The sequence below is a fragment of the Lissotriton vulgaris genome, chromosome 7 (genome assembly GCF_964263255.1).
Source record: "Lissotriton vulgaris chromosome 7, aLisVul1.2, whole genome shotgun sequence".
NCBI lineage: Eukaryota > Metazoa > Chordata > Amphibia > Caudata > Salamandridae > Lissotriton > Lissotriton vulgaris.
The window spans coordinates 977,523,098-977,542,303 of NC_141695.1; positions in this window are offsets into that span (position 1 = coordinate 977,523,098).

Genomic DNA, 19,206 nt, shown 5'->3' on the forward strand with positions numbered 1-19,206 from the left:
TCTGCCCGTGTGCATTATTGTACAGCTGATCTGCGCAGTACTTGGGTTGGGGAGAGGTGTCATTACCCATCACATGTTGGGATATCCTGAGTCACATACAAAGATACATCATGTAAATAAGTGGGTCAGGAGATGCCATTAGAGCAAAAGATACTGAAACACACAGGACAAACAGAGTTTACCCACCAACAAGACATGCCCGATCGTTGCGCACTGCAGCATCATTTATGGCACCCTGCTATGCCTCATGATGAATGCATTGTATGCCGATCCTGGAAAACGTGCACAAACATGGGAAATCAGCATGTTAGCAAGACACACCACTAGGGCATTTATTGAATGATAATGTTTACTGTTTCAGTAAGCCTGCTCCTGAGCCTGTGGTTGCACCAAAGCCACATGTGTCCCATCAATGGACCCATGACATGTGGCATCCCTCCCAGGGCATAGAATTCACCCTTGACATCTCTCAACTCTTCAGGAGTTGGAAATTTGATGAATTCATCAATGTGCTCCAACATGGCTGCCAAAACATCATGCAGGACATGGCTGAACATCGTCTGTGACATTCCACCAACATCAGCTATGGCTAATTGAAGGATACCTGTAGCAAAAAAATGGAGGGTTGCCATCACCTTTATCTTGGGGGTCAGCGCAGTAGGATATCTGTGTTGTGGTTGGAGATGTGGTGCTAGCTTGTTCGTCGAGTCCTGAATCAACTGGCGAGTGACTCTGTAATGTCGGATGCAGGCACGTTCCCTCATGGTAGCCAAGTCTGGGAATGGCCTTGGTAGAAGCGGTACCCTGCAGGACATATTTGGAAATAATTAGCACATGCAAAACTGCTACTACTCATCAGGTCACTTTGGAGTCTGGCGTGTGCAATACATCCAGGTCACATATGGCAGCTTGCTGGCACTCCTATGAAAACCCAGATACACCTGTTGATTGACAAATAAACATGACATGCCCTGAAATGAGCTGCTGTACTGGTCTGAGTGAACAGTCCGAGATATTACTGGAGTGACACACATCACAATACCTGCAGTGGAAGCTTGTCATCCCATCCAGACAGCTGACTGCAAGGCACACGCACAGGTCACATGGAATGTCAAATATACATATCAAACACATTGTGATTAAGGTGTGCATGTGACAAAAAAATAACACAGTCATTGCCACGATGCAGACATGTATGCCTGGGAAAATATGCTGTCTGATGCCATCAGACCCAAAAGCTGTGGGAATGCACATGTGGCATGGTGTGCAACGATGTGAAACCATTCCCATATCAACACAGACCCATGTTAGATGCACCAACAGCAGATGCAGTTTACGGAACACAAACAGCAAGCTCAATGTTAAACATGACACACATCGGACTTAGGGCCCGATGTAGATAGGCAAATACCGGTCGGTTACGGCCGAACATCGGTAATTTCGGCCGTTACCGACCGTTATCTGGGAAATGAGATGTAGGTGATAAAAATGTATTGAATCGGAAAATATGAATCAGTAAAAATCCGATTCTGTATTCACCGATTCCATATTTACCGATTCGGTATTTACCTATTCCTTATTTACCGAGTCCTTATTTACTGAATCGGTAATTAAGAAATGGTAAATAAGGACCATCAAGATGTAGGAAAGGTCAAAAATACCGAATTACATGAAATTCGGTGTTTAAGAGTCGGTATTTACCATGGACTGCAAGCAGGTGGTAACCAGGTGCAGGCTATAAAAAAGGGCCCAAAATTCAACAGTGTTGCAAGAATGGCGGCATTCTATGTGATTGCGAGGCGACAAAGGCTACAGGCAGCAGGAGAGAGGGTCTGGCTAAGGGAGGAGAAGGTCTACAGACAGAGGATCACCATATTCCAACTGACTGAGCTTGAGATACTGCAGAGGTACAGGCTACACCCCAGAACCATCCTGGACTTAATTAGGGACCTCCACCCATACCTGGATCGCCCAACACCCAGGGCCCACGCCATCCCACCCCATGTGCAGGTGCTGTTTAGCCTACACCTGCTTGCCTCTGGGAGCTACCAGAGTGTGATTGCTGCAGTTGGTGGTGTATCCCAGAGCTGCCTGTCCCGTTTCTTCAGGAAGTTCCTGTATGCCATGACGCAGAGAATGGAAAATTACATCCGGTTCCCTGACACACCTGCGGAACTTGCAAAAACTAAAACTGACTTCTATGGACTGGCACACTTCCCGCATGTGATAGGCTGCATAGATGGCACCCACATTCCACTATGCCCACCTGCAGCCACTGAACACATCTACAGAAATCGTAAGTTGACACACTCCATCAATGTGCGGGTGATATGCAATGCTGCCAACATCATCACTGACATAGTGGCCAAATTTCCAGGGAGCACGCATGACTCCTACATATTCCAGAACAGCGGAATATACACACGGCTTGTTGCTGGAGATTTTGGTGATGGATATCTGCTAGGTAAATAAGTGTAACACACCCTGATATGAATGGCAGATGTATGTGTCATGTGTATGTAACTCATGGACCTCTTATTCTCTCCTAGGCGATATTGCATATGCCCTGCGTTCCTTTGTGCTCACACCATACCTCAATCCAACTAACAGAGGCAAAAGGTGTCACAATGTGGCACACAGGTCAACTCGCAAAATAGTGGAGCGCACATTTGGACTCCTCAAGAGCAGGTTCCGCTGCCTCCACAAGAGTGGAGGAGCACAACAGTACATCCCCATCATGTGTTGCAAGATTATAGTGACCTGTTCCATGTTGCACAATCTTCCCACCAAAGAAGGCACAGAGGTGGAGGTGACACATCACGAGGACATTGATGATGACCAAGAACATGTAGACCCCCAAGCAGCAGGAGCAGTAGCAACAGATGGAAGATTGAGACGGACAGAGATTACACGTCGATATTTCTAGGTAATGTATGACACACAGACAGGTATAGTGTTTGACAAGTGTAGTTTAATATTCACTACATCAGGATCAAAATAGAAAAGCCATTGACCTTTAATGTCCATGTCTACGACTGCGTGTGCTCAGTTGCCGTCACTGTGAGCAGTCCTGTGAATTTTAGGCAATGTTCAATGCTTACGCCCACGCACTACATTGCGGGATTGACGTGGCGGGGATTCCATATCTTGGCTGGGGCCTGACTCAGCATTGCTGCGCCTGACACTCCTGCACACCTCTGGTACAGGTGTGCTGGAGCCACTCCTGCTGGTGGACCCCTCTGTCTCCTCCACACCCGTGTCACCAGCATTGCCTGTTTGAGTTGTGAGCATCTGCTCCATCGCAGAGGTCACTCTTTCCATGCCCCGTGTCAAGTCTGTGCAGCAGTGCACAATTGCATGCTGCATGGATATTGAGCGGCGGCACAGTAGGGATGTGGATGTGGCAAATCTGTTGAGTGCCTTGGACTGCTGCCGCATATACTGCCGCTCCCTGCGACGCTCAAGTTGATTCCTGTCCAACTTATCAGACAGTACACCCATGTAGGTAGAGATGTCTGACATCCCCTTGGAAATTGCCTCCAAACTACAGGCAATGTGGCCTATTGCACTGTCTATGTTTGTCATTTTGTTGTTCATGCTGCGCACCTGCCTATGCACGCCCATCAGTGCCTTGACCTGCACGCGCTGTACTTTGACCATTGTGGCCTCCAGGCCACAGAATACGCTCCCATCTTCCTGCTCATCACCAGCCTCACATGCCCTCCTGCCAAGGACACTGGTGCGCGCAGCACCAGCAGTAGTCTGTGATCTGGCCTTGTCAGCCACAGGTGCAATTGTCTGATTTACAACATCCTCATCCTCCTCATCAAAGGTTTGCAGGATCCTCTGAGGGGGCACATCAGGCCTACTTAACCTTCCCAGCATGGACGACCTGGAAGTTGGTTTGGGTGTAAGCGGTGTGTTTTCCACCTCAGGAGATCCAAACAATAGAGGTGATAGCGGCACAGGTGTTGAGGATCGCTCTGGTGTTGATGTTTCCTGGGTTGTGTTGGTGCCTCCTTCTACAGCGCTAGGACCTGTGCTTTGTTTCTCCTTCTCACTTTTCTTAGTTGCTGGTGCCCTCTCCTCCCTTGCTGGTGCTGAACTGCGTGAGGACTCTCCTGTGGAATGAAATTGACATAGGGTCAATGTTGTTGTTCACCTGTGTGTACTTCTTAAATAAATAGTTTACACACCTTTGCCCAGTGTTCATTGTGTGTTTGGAGATGTGTGTGGCATGCCTTGCTGAGTATTGTGGTGTATGCATTGCATGTATTTACTCATGACTACGTCTACCATGATGCATTGCGGGCCCCAAGTATGAGCTGTTCTGCAGTGTATTGATTCTACTCAGTGGGGTACGGTTTCAGGGTAATGGTTGTGGATAAGGGTACATGCATCTTACCTTCTTTCCTTGATGCTCTGGCTGTACTGTCCAGGTCTCCAATCCCATGGATGCATTCAGGCTCCAGGGTTGTTTCAACAAGGTCCTCCACCTCAGACAGTTTTGGTGCTTTGCTCCTGCCACTCCTGTCACACCAGCATCCTTTTTTTGGGCAGCGATCTTCTTTTTGGTTATTATGCGAAGGTCATACCATCGCTTTTTAATGCCCTCGATCTCCCGGTTCGTCACACCAATGGCATTGACTTTGCCCTGTATGCCAAGCCATATGTTCCTCTTCACAGACTCTGCAACATGCAGAGACTGTCTTCCAAATATTTGGTTGTATTGACTTACAATTTCTTCTACAGCCACCTGTAGTTCTGCTGGGCTGAACTTTATCATTCTTTTGCGCTCCCCACCATCCTTTTGCCCTTCCTGAAACTCCAGTCTGTAGCACTGCTTGGCTCTGGATACTCAGCTCCTCTCACCTCAGCTCAGTTTGTTCAGTTGCTGTGCACCTGCATGGGTGTGGCCACACCCAGGTACTAGGGAGGGGTGCTTCATTTTGATTAGTTGAATTCTCTGGGCCTTGGTTGTGGGGTGTGTTGGGTGTTCCTGATTGGTTGGCAGGCTCACATGTCGATTTTCAAACTGCTGTTACGGTATTTTCCGTATCAGTATTTTCCGTATCAGTATTTTCCAATTCTGTAAATTCCGGTTCGGTAAATTCCGAATCGGTAAAACCCATTCATTCCTATGGGCCTCCTGGCCTAAAGGTATGAATGTGTTTTGCCGATTCGGAATTTACCGATTCGGAATTTACAGATTCGGAAAATACCGAAATCGGATACAGAGTCATTCCAAAACGGTAAATTTTACCGATTTTTTACCTACATACCATTTTCCGATTCTGAAATACCGATTCAGTATGAGTCAGTATTTAAGAAACGGAAAATACAAATTACCTACATCTGGCCCATAGTCTCATACGGTCATGCTGAATGTGAAATGTCAAGTGACAAAGTGCCCCGGTCCCTGGCATCATGAGACAGGTGCCAGAAGTGATGACTGTGCCATCCCAGTGTTGCTGTGTATGACAAACTCTGCATTATGATACACATGTAACAAGTTTCAAGGTGATGTGTGCTACATAGTGCCCCATCACACATGACATGTGTCAACAGGTCATTACACATCGATTGTGCAACAAGATTAGATGCGCTGGGCTATATCACTGGCTGCCACACCTAGGGCCTGCACATGGAAGTATATCATGGCAAGAACTTGATAGACATCCTTGTTTGAACCTTACCCCAACATCCCTGCTGTGTGTGCGCCTCATATCACTATTGCAAAGGTGCCATATGTGTGCGTGTGAAACGCACCGTATCCCTGCATTGGCATCAGCGTGTGAAACCCACCGTGTGAAATGCACTGTACCCCTGCATTCACATCACCGTACCCCTACATTGGGTGCGTGTGTGCGCATCATCTCACTATTGTAATCATGCCATACACGAGCGCACCGTACCCCTACGTTCCAGGCGTGTGTACGCATCGTCTCACTATTGTAATCATGCCATACGCAAATGCACCATACCCCCACATTCTGGGCGTGTGTGCACATTGTCTCACTATTGTAATCGTGCCATACGTGAGCACGTCGTACCCCTACTTTCCGGGTGTGTGTGTGCATCGTCTCACTATTGTAATCGTGCCATATGCGAGTGCACCGTACCCCTACCTTCCGGGCATGTGTGCACATCGTCTCACTATTAGAATCGTGCCATACGCGAGTGCACGGTACCCCTACGTTCTGGGCGTGTGTGCGCATAGTCTCACTATTGTAATCGTGCCATACGTGAGCACACCGTACCCCTACATTCCAGGCATGTGTGCGCATCGTATCACTATTGCAATGGTGCCATATGCGAGCACGTGAAACGCATCGTGCCCTGTCAACTCAGCAAAAAGTCTGGGAGTTGTCATAAGCAACGACCTTTCTATGACACCCCAGATCAGCGCTGTAGTCTCCTCCAGCCATTTCCAGCTCAGGAAAATACGCAAAATCTCCCGCCTACTTACCACCGATGCCCTCACTTTGGCCCTGCTTGCGTTAGTCATGTCTAGGCTTGACTACGCAAATGCACTTTACGTAGGCATTCCTGCATACCAACTTAGGAGACTCCAGCTGATCCAAAATCAAGCTGCCCGCTTGATCTATCATCAACCTAGAGATCAGCACGTCCAACCTCTCCTAAAAAGTCTCCACTGGCTTCCGGTTTCTGCCCGCTGCAACTTTAAGCTTGGTTGCATCATTTTTAAATCCCTCACTGGTCATGGTCCCTCCTTCATTTCTTCTTTGCTTCATCCTTATGTTCCCTCCCGCACTCTTCGGTCATCTCAATTGGCCTTACTTTCTGTCCCCAGATTCAAGCGGAAGAAACACGGTGGCCTCAGGTTTTCTTTCTTAGCCCCGTCTTTTTGGAACACCTTACCTCTTTCTCTTAGGTTGCCCTCCCCCTACACCACATTCAGATCCTCCCTCAAAACTCACCTTTTCACTGTAGCTTATTACTAGCCGTCATTCTGTGTTATGTTATCTTCTGTCTCTCCTCCCTGCTCCCTCTGTATAGCGCCAAGAAACCTAATGGTGTTAGCGCGCTCAATAAGTTAATTTAACATAACATAACAACATCGTACACGTGTGTGGATCTCAAAATCACTTAGGGGACACATAGGGGACGATTAGTAGGCCCTGAATGCATCCTGGGTGTCATGGATACTGAGATTTGAGTATGTGCTACAGGCGCCCTGCAAAAGTCAGTAGGGCAAAAAAATACAATGTTGCAAATTAATTGTGGAGCTGAAGCTCAAATTATGAACAATGCGAATGCGTGTCAGACCTGTATGTTTAAAGGGATTGGAGGAAACATACAATGCGAACAAATCTGACCTATCACTCTGTACTCCTCGAAAGGAAAGTCCCTCATCAGCACTGATTTAAGGCAGCAAGAACCCCTGAGAGGGCACTTGCCTGCACAACATTGGAGTGGACTACACTGCTGCTGTCTCTGCATCCTCTGGCATTTCATGGCTCGTACTATGGAGAGGGCCCCAGCTTTCACCGAGGAGGTAAACCAGGCCCTGCTGGATAGCCTCCTACCACAGTTCAGCAAGGTGTATGGGAGACCAGGGGAGCAGGTGAGTGCTGACTCCACTACCTTTGACTGTGCACCTGTTGTGTGAGTGTCACAACAGGCATTGTGTATTGGTGGGACAGACATGCAATGTGGTTTTGAGTGAGTCCCAGGGGATGTACATGGTGGTGTCTCTCATGCAGAGCATGATGCAGTTCATGTGTGTTCACTCCTCACTTGCATTGTGCTTACTGTGACATTTACTGCATAATGAATGACACATTCAGCCATGCCAGACCTTGGTGGCTTTATTCCCAAATGTCCTGAGGTGGAGCTGTGTTCCCCCCGGAGTGACAGTTGACTGTACTCACAGATGTTTATGACTTGAGGGGACCTGTTGTGAGATTGTCCAAATGATGTATTTAACCTCATGGACATTGAAATGTGTGAATGAGCCTTGTCATCTGGGTGAGTGTGTATGTGACGTGTTGCACCACTGCTGCATGGCGTATGCAGCAGCTCTAGCCATCTGACGTGACAAGTAAGCAGTGCTGTGTGCCTGACTTGCAAAGCTAGCCTGACACCTATGACACCCCATTGTCAAGTGGCACATGCGCAAAGTCAGGATTGTATCCGCTGTTGTCAGTGACAGGCGAGTGATCTGTGCTAGGGTGTGTCTGTCTGGTCTGCTGAGGGTTCTACAGTGGAGTGGGATATATGACTGCTTGGCACCTGCTGTCTCACACCCTGCAGTTGCATGTGTTGCCCAGTGTGTGCCACGATCAGTGAGTGTGTTGCACACGTTACACCATCGGGTGCCTTTCAATGCCATGTAGTGCACTGGGGCTTGCCCACAGGCCAAATTCACATGGACAATGATGCAAGTCCTGTAAGACTGCACATTGATTTCCACGGAGGGTGGTCTGTGACATGTGTTGGGACCTTGCCTGTGCCATGACCTGTGCACTGTGTTTGGGCTTCATATTTGTTTGCACTGATGATGAGTCTCAACATAGGAGTGTGAGGTTTACACTGCACACCCTTACAGCATGCGTGACCCATGTTGTGTTCTCAGACATGATGTACATAAGTGGGAGATATGCATAGTGCCATGACGGTTACTCATGTTACAGTCAACTCATTCCACACCCAAGGATCAGTGTGCCCACTAGAGTCCCCTGAGACATCCTGGCCTCCTAATCATATGTGTCATCCAACACTGTGCCCATTCTATGTGGGTTCAGCATGGGTCTGCCTCTGTGGCATTGATCCCTGGCAAAGTTTGTATTTTTCCTGTGTCTGATACATGTGTGCACTGGATAGGGATACAAGATTTGGCTTGTGCATACTCACACTGGGCAGTGCCTGTGTGCCTATTCACAACAATCTGTTGATGGTTGTTTGTCACAAATATGTAATGCCAGCCCCACGAGGTGAGCTTGGGTTACTTTTGGAATTGCACAGTTTTTGTTAACCAGATTCAGAGGTCTCACTTCTTAAGCTGTATCAATCACATTGACTGAGGGAGGGGGGTGTTGTGCAGGAGAGGTCTACATGGGCCTGCCTGATTTAGCCTTGCCAGGTCGGACCTGTGGGTGAGAATTGGCTGAACAATGATTCACCATGCACTGCCCCTGTGATGATGGCCAGTGATTTCAGTTGGGGCTTGGCAGCCTATGTCATTTTGTTCCAGTCTTGATTCAGGCTCATACATTTTTGCCACATGTATGTAGTTCAGATGCAACGCTGTTTTGTCTTAGTGTGCACACTTCTGTGTTGACATTTTGCCTGGGGATAACGGTGTGTCCACAATGCAGCAATGATTTTGTTCATCACAATTGCTGGACCAATTGCTTAAGCATTGTCTAGAGTTGGGACATGTGTGCAACTCCACATGACAGCCAGTAGATTTTATGTGCAAGCAACTGTGTCATCAGGGAATGGATGCCCATGTAAGGACTGACATATTTCAAGTTGTGTCACATAAATGATTGTACCTTGGCACTCACCACACTTGTTAAAAGTTGTTCATGTTTAGAATGTGTTAATCTGTCGAATTGTGTAAAGGACACTTATGTGCCTGCATGATAGTTGCCTCACAAGGTAGTGCACACAAAACGGCATTTCCACGTTTCTGAAAGAAGCTGGCACCTTTTCAAAGAGGCCAGTGTAGTGATAAAGGGCCCGATGTAGGTAAACGCGATTTTCCAATTTCAAAATACCGAGGCGGGCCGAATCGGTATTCTGAAATCGGAAAACGAGATGTAGGGAAAAAAAAACGAATGAATACCGAATCGGTCGGCATCGGTAATGAGATTCGGTACGTTCCGATTCTGCTCGGTCCGAATCGGAAAGTACCGAATCGGCCAACAACGAATCGGAAATCACCGAATCGGCTACCACCGAATCGGATATTCCCGAATCGGCGAATACCGATTCGGTAAAAGCCGATTCGGTAAAATCCGATTCGGCAATCATAGATTCGTAGCCATGAAAACACACCCATGGCGAAAAAGCCCATAGGAATGCATTGATTGAACCGAATCGGCTTTTACCGAATCGGATTTTACCGAATCGGATTTTACCGAATCGGATATTACCGAATCGGTAAAAGCCGATTCGGGAATAGGCGATTCAGCCAATGAGGTGGCTCCCCCTCCCCCACCCAAACAGGGAGTGGCAACCCTGGCAGGTGCAGCTAATTAAGAAGTTTCTGGAAAGCCTGCCTGAGCCCAACACTCACAGTTAGCAGCAGTGGGAGAAGGAGGTTGCCAACTGAACTGGAGAACATGGCAGAGCAGTCTGAAAGCCAGAAGTCCTCACAGAAGAGGAAGCCCAAGTTCACCACCACCGAACTTCAGGTGCTGGTGGAGGAGGTGGTGAGGGTGCACCGCCAGCTGTTTGGCAAGCTGTCCCTCAACGTGCCAGACAGCACCAAGAGGAGAATCTGGGCCGACATCGCCCAGAAGGTGAATGCTGCGGGTGTCACCCCCAGGTCCATAGAGGAATTGAAAAAGAGGTTTTATGACATCCGCAGCCTCACGAAGAGGAAGCTGGCTGACATACAAAGGCAGGCTGGACTCACTGGAGGAGGCAACAACCCGGCGCCACCCCTCACCGAGCTGGAGGAACTGGTCTCCAGCACCATTGAGAGGGAGAGTGTCGTTGGAATCGGGACCCTGGACAGCTCTGCGAGAGCTACAGCTACAGGTAAGAAGCATGCGCATCATGACACACCCTACCAGACACCTCCCCATTAGACACAATGCATAGGCAAACCCCAGCACTGTACTGTCACCAACATACAAGAGACAAGCATCATGGTACATGTAGTCAGCAGAAGTTAGCCAAATATGTCAGTGCAGAATCACAAGACAGGAAACAGTGTGACACAGTGTAAGGAGATGCAAGGACATGTGGAATGCCATAATTGTACTGACTGTAATACATCGGCACTCAGTTTACAAATGCTTCTTTGTACCTAGGGGCCCCATCAGGCGGAACAACAGCGACAGCAGAGGGAGCAGCACCGTCCAACGCTGCAGTCGCAGGGCCGAGCACCAGCCAGGCTGGCCAGGAGGAGGAGGAGGAAGGAGACACCACAGGGCTAGGTATGGAGGGAGTCCTGGTTATTGACTTCCATGCAGTGCACTCCCCAGTACTGCCCAGCACACCCCCCTTGCAATTCTCCCCGGAAAACTCCCCTACAAGGCACACCATTCCGCCTACACCAGCTCCTGCCACAACCGTGGCCTTGCCACCTGTTCCACCTGTCCTGGGAGCAGGGGCTCAGGGACCGGCCAGCTTCACACCCCCACCAGTGGCACCCCAGCCCACTCAGCAGGCCGGAAGCAGCAGTGCCCGATGCCGTGCCAACACCACCACTGCTGCACCAGCACGGGAGGGCAGTGTGTTCCTGGGCCTGGAGGGACAGATGGTTAAAATCCAGAGGCAACAGGCACGATCCACCATGGCCTGCCAACGCCAGCTCCTGCAGCACAACATGCAGATGGGAGAGTTGGTGAAGGGATTCCAGGCTGTTGTGGAAACCAACAAGGAGGTGGCAGCAGGGTTAGGCAGGCTGACCACTGCCATCACCCACTCATCTGCCAGACAGGAGGAGCATGAGCTGGTGCGCAGGCGGGATGCCCGGGTGCTGAACCGGGCCATGGCCCGCCTTGCAGCGGCGACGGCACAACTGTGCCATCGCAGCTCCAACCAGGAATCGGTGCTTAGTCAGCATACGGCTGAGCTCACTAGGGGGATGGCCAGGATCACCACGGCTATGGAGGCCATGATAATTTCAAACACCGCCTCCAATCCTGCCCTGGACCTGGGTGATGCTGGAGACAGCAGCAGCCGCAGCAGCCCGGCCAGCGCTGCGTCTGAGCCACGGAGGAGCACCAGGCGATCCGCTGATGCTGCGGGGCATTCAGAGGGGGCTGAGGGACACCCCAGTGGGTCTGGCAAACGGGCCAAAAAATAGCCTGGCAAGGGCGGATGAGGCAACCAGAACCCTGGACTTTATTTGATTTTACATACTCCATTTTTTGATGCACAACAGTGCTGTAACTGTGGTGCAACACTATTAAAATTTGTTTTTTCCAAGCAACATTTAGCTGTCTTTGCATCTGTACTCAGTCAGAAATAGTTCTCAGTGATCTCCTCACGTCTGTATCTGCCATCACTTGGCGTACACACCCCAGCTGGCTGTGTCAGTGGCACAGCTTCGTCGTCGTCATAGTCCTCGTAGTCAGACAACTCCACCTCAGTGCCCTTCTTGACCGCAAGGTTGTGTAACATTGCACATACAGCTATGATCTTGCAGCAGGTCATGGGGGTATACTGCCTTGCACCTCCACTCTTGTGCAGGCATCTGAATCTACTTTTCCAGATGCCAAAGGTCCGTTCAACAACATTCCTTGTGCGTATGTGGGCCCGGTTATACCTCCTTTGGCTGGGTGTGGAGGGGTTGAGGTAGGGGGTGAGTATGAATGAGCGGAGGGCATATGCACTGTCGCCTGGAAGAGAAAGGGGTCACATTAGACACATGCATACATGTATACCACCTACCTACTATGTGTTATGGGGGTCTGATGATGTGTCTCACCTAGGAGGTATCCTTCTCCAAATTCGCCAGCCATCAGCCGTGCATATATGCCGCTCTGTTGGAATATATAGGAGTCATGGGTACTCCCTGGAAATTTTGCAACCAGGTCTGTGATGGTGTACTTGGCATTGCAGATCACCTGCACGTTGATGGTGTGTGTAGATTTCCGATTGCGGTATATGTATTCGGTGTCCGCTGGTGGGCAAATCGGAATGTGCGTGCCATCTATGCAACCGATGATTTGGGGAAATTGTGCCATCTGGTAGAAGTCAGCTTTGGTTTGTAGCAGTTCTGCGTGGGTTGCAGGGAAAGAGATGTATTGGTCCATCCTGTCTATCATGGCGTCAAGGAATATGTGGAAGAACCTTGACAGGCTGCTCTGGCTCACCCCTCCTGCTGCTGCTACTCCACTTTGATAGCTGCCAGACGCAAGCAGGTGTAGGCTGCATAGCACCTGGACGTGCGCAGGGATGGCGTGTGCCCTTGGGGTGTGGTGGTCCAAGAATGGCTTAAGGTCCCTGATGAGCTCAAGTATGGTGTCAGAGTCCAGCCTGTATCTCTGTAGGATTTCAGCCTCAGTGAGCATGAACAGGGTTATCCTCTGTCTGTAGACCTGTTCATTTCTTAGCCATTCCCTCTGTCCTTCCTGCTGTAGCCGTAGCCGCCTCGCAATGACATAGAAAGCTGCCATCCTGCAAGTTGCAATGCATTTTGGGACTGTTTATATGGGTTGGAGTTGGTTACCACCTGATTGCAATCCATGGTAAATACCGAGTGAATTCTACCGATTTTGAGCCGATTTCGGTGTTTCTGTGCCTCCCTACATCTCCCCAACTGTCGGAATCGGGGAATTTCCCGATCGGAGATTCATACGAATCGGCATGTTTTCCGAATCGGCTCATGTCCGAATCGGTATTTGTACCGATTCGGTAATTGGACCGAATCGGTGATTTTCCGAATCGGTGTCACTTACGATTCGGTACATGGACCGAATCGGTGATTTTCCGATTCGGTGTCACTAACGAATCGGTAATTGGACCGAATCGGTGATTTTCCGATTCGGTGTCACTAACGATTCGGTACATGGACCGAATCGGTGATTTTCCGAATCGGTGTCACTAACGAATCGGTAATTGGACCGAATCGGTCTATACATCCGATTCGGTGTTTTTCCGATTCGTTACATATCCGATTTTCGGTATGTACGTATCGGATTCTTTCCCATTCGGTACTCATTCCGAATCGGTTTTCTATCCGATTCTTTCTGTTTTCGGTTCCCTACATCTCGATGGCTGTTTACCGATCGGTAAGGGCCAAAAATCGGTATTTTCGGCCGTTACCGATCGGTAACGCCCTACCTACATCGGGCCCAAAGGGTGTGCCTTGATCTCCATATGCATGTCCCCTCAGTGGTCTTGAGGTCTTGAAACTGCTTTGTTGTCAATTGTACAAACTAATGAGTGTCAAGACATCAAGACCTCTGTTGGACCATGTATAATGCAAATCTGCAACACCATTTGTTTCTCACAGTGTTTTATCTTAAAGGGTGCCAGCTGTTTCAATGAATGTGTAAATGTTGTTTGTGTACATTTCATTGTGAGACATCTTTCATAAAGGCACATACGTGGTCTCTTGACAAGATGGCAAGCTAACACATTCAATACATGTTGATTGTGTCAAGTATGGTGAGGCCCAAGATGCCAACATTTAGTTACATATATTTTTTGCCAAATGTACTTGCAGAGCTCGGAGTGTGGTGTCACCTTGGGGAGTGAGGTGGGTTAGTTTGCCCTGAGGAGCGCCACTACTGTTTATTTCTTTGTGAACTTTAATTTGCCCCCCTGGGACTTAATGAATAAAACGGACTTCTACTTTTTCTTACCTTTTCCACCACGTACAAGTACTGCACGAGTACCCCGCCATTTTTTATTTATTTTTAAATAAAAATTGAGCCTAAAGATCCATGTACCATTCCCTGGCCAAGACTATACGCTCAGAATGTTTCTACCCTGCCCCGTTTCCTTATTTCTTAACTTTGTTTTACTGTTTTCTTGTGACTCTGCTCTCCCGACAAACAACATGGCTGCCAACACTTCCTGGTTTGGAGTATTGAAAGCCAATCAGCATGCAGCTCCTGCTCGTAATTGTACGTATTTCCATACATGTACGCCGCGATTTTACTTGAAAAAATAAATTAAAGGGGGCATCGGGGCGTGGCCAAGATGGCGACGGAGTAAGACATGCCTGCGAGCTCCTCCGGCGCCTCGAGCCCTTCATTGCTTTGTATAGCTGTCCTGGGGCGATCTTTGCTCCGGAATCGACTTTATTGGGGTTGCTGAGGTGCCCTGATTGCTTTTGAGCCTTTCCCCGTCGAGTTACGACCAAGAACGGCGGACTTAGCCGAGGTGACGAGGCGGCGACGCACGAGGTTGGTGCGGCCTACACCGCATCGCCCGGAAATCTTCGGCTGCCTTTACCCGGGGGACCCTGGGCCACCGCGACCTGCGATGGGGAACAATCGCAATACTGGACGCCCTGACTGGGACCGCCCCGAGCTTACTCTATCCCCCTGCGGATCATTTCGGCTAACGTCATCTGGACGAGGTGACGGGGAGGCGCCGGCCTGTCTGGCAGCTGCTGGACAGCGCAGAGGGACGAGAGGAGAAGAGGTGCTGATCCGATCCTACCCCGTACAGCTCGGGGTCGACTCAACGAACATTGAGAGTACAAGCCGATCGCTGTCCCCTGATAGCTCCGGCCTCCCGGTGTCGGCAAGGCGGGGGTCCCGGGGGGTGCGAGGGAGCATGGCCTGATATCCCGGGACGCTCCTGGCAATCACGGAGCGCGAGGGGTCTAGCCACGGCTCCCCATCATGACGACGAGGAACCGCATGAATAAGCCGGGGAAGGAAGGTCCTGGGAAGGGTCCATCTGCATCGCCCCCTGGTTCCAGCAAGTCTCCCCCGAAGGAGGACGGGGACGGCCCTGTCACAAAGGCCTTCTTGATTGAACTTTTTGCATCCATCAAGGACGACATCACGGAGCTGAAGTCGCAGCTGGCCTCCGATCTGCGCGAGGTCCGCCGAGATGTGGATGGCATCGGAGAGCGGGTGGCGACCCTGGAGGACCACGATCTAGGCTTTGCGGGTGACGTCCATCAGTTACAGCAGGACATGCTCCGACTCCGGGAGCAAAATTTAGACCTTCAGGCCCACTGCGAGGATTTGGAAAATCGATCCCGCCGTAATAACATTCGAATCCGAGCGGTGCCCTGGGAAGGAGAAGGTGGAAACTTGCGGGAGTATGTGGAGGCCCTTTTTCTGCAGATTCTAGCGGAGGCGGATCTCTCGGAGATCCGCATGGACAGAGTTCATCGAGTTGGGGTGCCACGGGGTGTCCTACTCTTGGGGCCACCCCTTTTGGCTCATCTTAAGATGGCAGAACAGACTGGTGCAACTACGATCCCTGGCGGCTGCCAGGGAACTTCTGGGCATGGAGGAGGAGGCCGCGTCGGCGGGCGCCAGCGCTTCCCCAAGACGACGACGCCGTTCCCGCTCCCGGCATGGCAAAGAGTGGGCCGCATTGGAATGGCGGAAGGCCCGAATCCATCGGTGAGCCAAAGTGAAAGGGGAGAGGCCCTTGCCTCGGTGGCTTTGGTGACTGATTCGAGCCGGATCGACAGCTCTTCTGCAGCCTAGGCTCCCCAACCATCGGCCTGTGGGGCCGGAGGGGCTCTACCACCTCAGGTACTTTGAGGGACCTTGCTCCACTGGAGGGTTACCCCGACCCTGAACTCGAGGGGGGCATTACCTGGGTTTTCTACCCCCGACCCTTATGGTCATGTCAAGCTGCTTCTTCTTTTGATCTATTTTTTCTCTTTGAGGTTCTGGGGTTGTTTTCTTTGTATAGTGTATTGGGGTTCCTTTGGGTGTTGGATTGGAATGGGCTCAGTGGTGGTTGCGGTGAATCTGGTATGACTGTGGGTTTATTCGGGCTGTTTAGGGCCCTACAGGGGGCATTATGTGGAGCGGGGTGGGGGAGGGGAATGTCTAAATGATGCCAGTCACGATAGGTTCATGGAATGTTAAAGGCCTTAATTCCCCCCAAAAGCGTCAGAAGGTGTGGAAATACATTATAGATCATCATCTAGATGTGGTGGGACTGCAAGCGATTCATTTGGCTCGTAGGGACGAAACCAGGCTCAAGAATAGGCAATACCCACTGATTTACAGGTCTTCGGCCACCACTAGGCACAGGGGGGAGGCACTCTTGTTCCGCTCTACACTGCAATTCCAACCCATGGGTGTGCGTAGCGACAAGGAGGGTAGATGGCTGATGGTGAAGGGGATGCTCCTTGGCAAGCTCTGCACGTGGGTGGTTCTCTATGCACCGAACACGGGCCAAAACGGGTTCCTTGAGGCTTTCTTGCAGGAAGTGGGGGACTTTGGGGAGGGTGCTTTGGTGGTAATGGGGGATTTCAATTTGGTTTGGGACAAAGAACTTGATTGCTCGCACCAGCAGCGGACGGAGGCAGGCCTCTTTTCCTCCGAGTCGCGTGATGCTATGGGAAGCTTGGGTCTCATTGATAGCTGGAACGCCCTCAACCCCCACACTAGAGACTACACATTCTTCTCCCATGTTCACCACATGTATTCGCATCTTGATCACATCTTTCTGAACCAGTTGTTACAGGGGACCTGAAGGAAAGTAGGATATTCCCGCTCTCTGTATTGGATCATAGCCTCCTGGCAGTGTGCCTGACTTGGGCCCCGGGGACGTCCCCCCACCGCAAATGGTACTTCCCTGTCTCTCTTACGCGAGATCAGGAGTCATGCACTAAACTCAGGGCGGCCATTGGTGATTTCTTTGAGTTTAACAAGGAAGGGGACACTTCGGTTTTCACCCAATGGGACGCCTTTAAGGCGACGACACGGGGCACGTGCATTGCTTTGAACTCCGCCTTGAACAAACTTAGGCGTAAGGAGAGGGAGGCGCTGGAGGCGGAGCTGACGACACTTGAAACTGCGCACAAGCAGAATCCTTCTCGAAGGACGCTCAGTCCGCTTGCGGCAGTGCGGGGTAAACTCAGGGCCCACTATAATAACCGGGCGGAGTATACCCTCCTGTGCTTACGGCGTCTTTCTTACGCACAAGGCAATAAAGTAGGGAAACATCTGGCTCAACAGCTTCACGATAAGCGCGAGAGAGAATACGTAGGTGGTATCCAGGTGCCCTCGGGGGCCTTGGAGCATCAAGACGCGGCCAAGGCAGAGCTCTTCGTCAACCTTTATGCCGCCCTGTACTCGGCGGATAGCCTGTTGCCGGAGGATCAGGATGAATACCTGGAGGGTCATCCGCTTCCGCAGGTTTCCAAGGAGTGGAATGACCTCTTGGAGGCCCCCTTTACTAGGGAGGAGGTGTTGGCCGCGATTAAGTCTCTTAAGCCACTTAAGGCGCCTGGCCCGGACGGCTTCACGGCACCCTTCTATCAGACCTTTGCCTCTGAGTTGGGCGACTTTTTGGTGACACTCTTTAACGGCATGAGGGAGGCGGTCAGACTTCGGGCTCCATGGCGGAGGCAATGATTTCGATTATCCCCAAAGCCGGGAAGGACCCCTCGAAGTGCGAGTCCTACCGGCCCATAGCTCTACTGAATATAGATGCCAAGTTATACTCCTCCATCTTGGCTGCACGACTCCAGGACCTTATGCCTGCCCTCATTCTTCCCGATCAGTCGGGATTTATAAAGGGTCGTCAGACCCACGACAACACCAGACGACTGATTCACCTGATTGAGAAGGCCAATCGCTTCAAGATCCCGGCGGTCTTGGTGGGCCTTGACGCTGAAAAAGCGTTCGACCGGGTAGACTGGACCTTTCTCTTTGGTACGCTGGCGGCCTATGGTTTCTCCTCCAGATTCATAGCTATGCTGCGGGCCAACTACCACGGTCCTCGATCGAGAGTCATGGTTAACGGCCATGTCTCATCTTTGTTTGCACACTCCCGGGGTACGCGGCAGGGCTGTCCCTTATCTCCCCTTCTCTTCGCGCTCAGCATTGAACCCTTAGCTCTTAGGGTACGGGAAGATCCGAGCATCAGTGGTCTCCCCTTTTCAGGAGAGCAGCATAACATTTCCCTTTTTGCTGATGATGTTCTGCTGTCACTGGCGGACCCAGGAAGCTCCCTTCCACGGGTACAGGAGGTACTCTCTCAATTTGAGGCAGTGGCGGGTTTTAAGGTCAATCCTAGCAAGTCTTACATCCTTAACCTCAAGCTACCATCTGCTGAGGTGGACCGAATCCGGCCGCTCACGCCCCTGTCGTGGGCCAGCTCCTCTATACAGTACCTAGGTGTCCGGCTAACCTCGTCCGTCACCGCTCTGTATGCAGCCAACTTCCCGCCTTTGCTGACCCAGATACAGACTGAGCTTAATCGGTGGAAACCCATGTTCATTTCTTGGCTGGGCCGCATCCATGCTATTAAAATGACGATGCTCCCCAAGCTCCTGTATCTATTTCAAGCGCTCCCTATTACATTGGATGGGGGCTTTTTTAGGCGCATTAAGACCATGAT